A 5,294-nucleotide genomic window follows, 5' to 3' on the forward strand; every position below is an offset into this window, starting at 1 on the left:
AATAACATATAGAATAAAATTATTTCATAAATTATAAAATAATAAAACAAATAATATGAAAAATGGAACACTATGAAAAATCTAAAATATGTAATATGTAAATTAAATATGATCGGGCAGCAGACTGTGGTTCCTCAGTTGAACAGCATCTCCATCGTGGGCCGCTTCAAACCTCCTGACAACAGATGCAGGAAGACCGCCTAGCAACCGGACAGAACTCCCTAGCAACCACCCAAAACATCCCAGCATCATAGAGGTGAGTTTTGACCTCGTTAAAACTGAAACTAACAATATTAATATTTCTTCTTTTTTTTTTTTTTTATACATTTTTAAAAAGGTTTTGGGTAATTGAAATAAAGCTGAATAAATATTACATTAAAAACTTAAACTTAAAAAACTAAAATAAAAAAATGTAATGAAATTTTCAGGTTTAAGTACTAAAATTGCTACAACTAAAATGTAACATTTAAAAAAGACGACAAAAATAACCAAATACAATACAATTTTATTATAAATATTGTATATTATATGAAATACTTTTATCGATGATACAATATTATTGATATTATTTGATGTTTTACTTTATATTACATATATAATGTAATACTGCATATGTGATTTTTGATTAATCAATAATAAAATAAAAACAAAATGACAAAAACTGAAACTAAGATTGGAATGAAAACTGAATATCAAAATGAAAGCTCATTCAAATGATTAATAAATAATATAATAGTATATAGTGAAGTGAAGTACAGTATATAAAAATAGCATGTAAATACTAATAAAATAACACTGGGCACCACAATCAATAGAACAACAAAACAATAGAGCGATAGATAGAACAACTGTTGTTATTGTTAACTAAAACTATATTAAAAATAATTTTTGGTATCATATTATAGCATTATTTATATTTATATTACTATAAAATATATTATTATATAATTATTATTTAGTAATATTTTGAATTAGCTTTTTGTAGTACTTTTGTCATGTGTTTTTGTCATTTTTATTAGTTTTTTTATATTAAAAACATATCTTTGGTAACTGAAATAATAATAATAAAAACATTATTTTAAAATAAAATATTAAATAAAAATGAGAAATGTTGGCTTAGTGACAAACTAAATTAAATAAGCTTATGCTTAAGTACTAAAATAATAATAAAAAAATATAAAAATAATTAAAATGACAAAAACACATGACAAAAGTACTACAACAAGCTAAATTGAACATGAAAACCAAATTTTTATTTCTCCCCTTTTTTCTCTTTTCTTTTTTCTTCACCTTAATATATACATACCTTTATTTTTTTATTGTGTGTTGTTGTTATTTTTTTTAAGACTTTTCGCTTTCACAGAACTGATTGACAAGCGACGTGACCAATCAGCGTTCACTATTTCCGTGGCGTTTAAATGTGAAATCAACGATGCCATAAAAATGCACTGATAACTCATTGTAAATTATTTAATACTGAGGAATGAAGGAATACTGTAATTTGATACCTGTTGGTAAAAATTGATAATTATTAATATTTATATTATGACTTTTATTATGTACGTACGTAAGTTATTATTATTATTATTATTCATTTTTCTCATCACCCCCCCCTCATTAGTATGTCATTTATGATTAATTGAAATGAATAGATTTAAACCATTAGAGTTAAACCAACAGGAGGCCATTGCAGTGTTATATTTGACCGCTAGGTGGCGCAATAGAATTGAGTTTCCTGGTTTAAGTCTCTCAAAATGAGAAAACTGATGTACAGTGCAGTTACTGGTTCGGTGGGGTTCCATTGACCTTTTATAATTTTAGGATTTTTTAAATAGCTTTAAACGGAAATATTAAGCTGTAAATTGAAGTAGTATTTTTGGTGACTGGTGATTTTTAGTTGAATCATTCTGCGTTTTGTTTATAGCAGTTCCGGTGCAAATTTTTGTTCTGATAATAAATTGTTATAATTTGCAATGAAAAGGTTTCCAAAAATCAGGGGGGAAAAAAGCAAAATAGAGTCATTTTAACAAATACTTTTACACTTTTGGTCCTCGAGAGAGTTGCATGGATATGCATTTAATGAATCCTTCAGATTGCATGATTAATCTTTAAGAGAGAGTGTTATTTAGTCATTTGCTTGAAAAGATTATTCATGCATTTTGATTATCCATTGTGCTTTCAGGCTTCAGAAGCACCGAAGTACCTTTAATTTTAAGATGTTCTTGAAAGGTTGTGCTGAATGTCTTTGTTTTCATTTTAAACCAGCTTGAGTGAATGAGATAGACCGTGAAACACGAAGGAGAAAGAGTGTTTTTCTTCTCTTCTTGTCTCTTATGCATGGAGGATATTCTCTCGTTATCTGTAGTCTTCAGAGTGGATGCCAAAAAACCCGCCGGTTTCATTACGAAAACCTGCAGAAGAACCCAGAAAACAGGATGCGCCCTGAATCGTGACCTGCTCTGAGTGTCACATATAATTACACTAACGATTCCAGGCCTACATGAGCTGGACTGTTTGCTTTAACGCGGAGACATCCGCAGTGGCCCATTTACTCGAGACATCTGGCTTTAGCGCATTAGAGGATGTTTTATGCACATCTGTCAGTTTCAATGTACACACCACTCCAGGGGCTTTCGGCTCGTTTATGTCTTTAAACAAATAATTACACGGCCGCATCTGTGTAGAAAAGTAACTGGATTAATCATGTTAGTAGTGTGAAAGAAACCACGCTGATGGCAAGTTGGACTGAGACGGGCTCCAGGTGCATCTGTGATGTCATTTCCTGTCTGTAAAAGTCAAGCTGAACACCTGGGATGGATTTGTTGATGCTTAGGGGCGGCTTACAGTAAAAAACAGCCAGCAGTCACTACAATACCACGGTAAATGTGCTGTCTGTGTGTTTTTTTACTTGACTTATTTTAATTGAATTGTTTTTAATTGACTTTTCAGGCACTGTCAGTACTTCAGCAACCCACATACTGTAGTTCCCCCACCTGCATATAGAGGGCAGCGGTGAGCTTTTGAAAAATAGGCTTAAAGAAATTGGATTTGTACATTTTCTGAGTTCAGTTGCTAATTTGTTATGAGTGGTTTTTAGCACATTGATATGCAGTTTCTAAGTTATTTTGGGTGGTTGCCAGGGCTAGGGATGCTCCGATCCGCCTTTTTTGCCTCCGATACCAATTCCGATAACGGGTTCAGTATCACCCGATTCTGATAGCGATCACCCGATTCTGATACGATCCGATAACGGTTTCAGTATCGCCCGATTCTGATAGCGATCACCCGATTCTGATACCGATCCGATAACGGGTTCAGTATCGCCCGATTCTGATACCGATCCAATAACGGGTTCAGTATCGCCCGATTCTGATACCGATCCGATAACGGGTTCAGTATCCCCCGATTCTGATACCGATCCGATAACAGGTTCAGTATCGCCCGATTCTGATACTGATCCGATAACGGTTTCAGTATCGTCCGATTCTCATACGATCCGATAACGGGTTCAGTATCGCCCGATACCGATGTGATATGTGATACCAGTGCAGTTATTAAAGGGATAGTTCACCCAAAAATGAAAGTTCTGTCATTAATTACTCACCCTCATGTCGTTCCAAACCTGTAAGACCTTCGTTCATCTTCAGAACACAAATTAAGATATTTTCGATGAAATCTGAGAGCTTTCTGACTAGGCCTGTCACAATAAAAACTTTTTGTTGTGCAATATATTGCCCCAGAAATAATTGCGATAAGCAATATTATTGTCATTTTAAGACCATTTTATGCCACTATATATAATCATAATATAAAAGCATAATAATGCAAGAAGGCCAAAACACTTTCAAATGACAACAAACTTTTAATTCTTAACAATATTTAGATTGTGGAAATTAAGTATCAAAATATTAGATACCTTAAAAAACTTGAATAAATACTAAATAAACATTTTCTAACAAAAAGTACAAAGTAACAAGTAGAAAAAAGAAAAATTCACAAATAACTTGTATGGAGATTTTTCCATCTACAGTTTTTTCCCAGACCTTCTTTTCTCTGTAAATTAAGGGTGCACTGTATTGCTGAAAACCACAGTCCCTACTCAGCAGTCAGATGTCTGTATGCACAAAGGCACAGATCCCTAAACAAGACCATATCTGCAGATGAAACTTCTTTTTTAGAAGCATTTTTTAAATTTGAACTAGCACCGACTACACCACGTTATGTACGAGAAGCTGCAAAAGACACTGGCGCAAGTGCAAAAAAACATGGTGACATTACTTTTTATGTAAATATAATGGGCAATATATTGCATGACCAGAAATGATTGAAGTCATGTACATATATTGTGCGATAAGTCGATATATTGATTATTGTGACAGGCCTATTTCTGACCCTGCATAGACAGCTGTAATGTGGTGTTTTGGGTTGTGTTTCTTGTTCATGTTTTCATGTCTTTTATTTTGGAGTTTAGTCATGGTCCCTGTTTGTGTCATGCTTCCCTTGCCCTCATGTATCTCTGCCTTGTGTATGTGTCATGTTCTGATTGGTTGTCTTAGTCATGTGTCTTGTTTCCCATTGGTTTGTTCGTCATGTGACCCTCATTCTCTGATATAAGTAGCCATCATATTCCCATAGTCTTCGTCGTGTATTGATGTTGTAACTCTGCTGTTGGTGAGTCCTGTCCATGCCAAGTCACGTCTGTTCTAGTCAAGTCTGTTCATGTCAAGTCAAGTCTCGGATTATCGTTTGGATGTTTGGATCACTTGTAAATAAACTGCACTTGGGTTCACACATCAACTCGCCTTCAGTGGATTGAATTCGTTACAGAATACACGACCGCAAAAATGAACCCAGAAGATAGTTCGCCTCCGTCAAGGTAATCGCTCCATTGAGGATTATGTGGAGGACTTTTGTGGGCTTTGTCACCTAGTGGATTTTAATGAAACATTCCTGAAAGACATTTTCCGTTATGGTTTAAGTAAGGACATGCCACGTTTAATGCCACGTAATACCCCACACTGGTCACTAGAGCAGTATATAGACTTTGCTCTGCAGTTGAGTGGATCTGCTTTCACTGTGGGTGTCATGGAGAAGGAACATGACACTTCCCAAAAGTCTGCTCACATCATGCCTGCCAAGCCTAAGCCTGTTCACGTCATGCCTACTACTCCAGGGTCTGTTCACGTCATGCCTGCTACTCCAGGGTCTGTTCACGTCATGTCTGCTATGCCAAAGCCTGCTCACGTCATGTCTGCTACGCCAAAGCCTGCTAACGTCATGCCTGCTACTCCAGG

The sequence above is a fragment of the Sinocyclocheilus anshuiensis genome, unplaced genomic scaffold (genome assembly GCF_001515605.1).
Source record: "Sinocyclocheilus anshuiensis isolate Anshui unplaced genomic scaffold, SAMN03320099.WGS_v1.1 scaffold499, whole genome shotgun sequence".
In the NCBI taxonomy this organism is placed as follows: Eukaryota; Metazoa; Chordata; class Actinopteri; order Cypriniformes; family Cyprinidae; genus Sinocyclocheilus; species Sinocyclocheilus anshuiensis.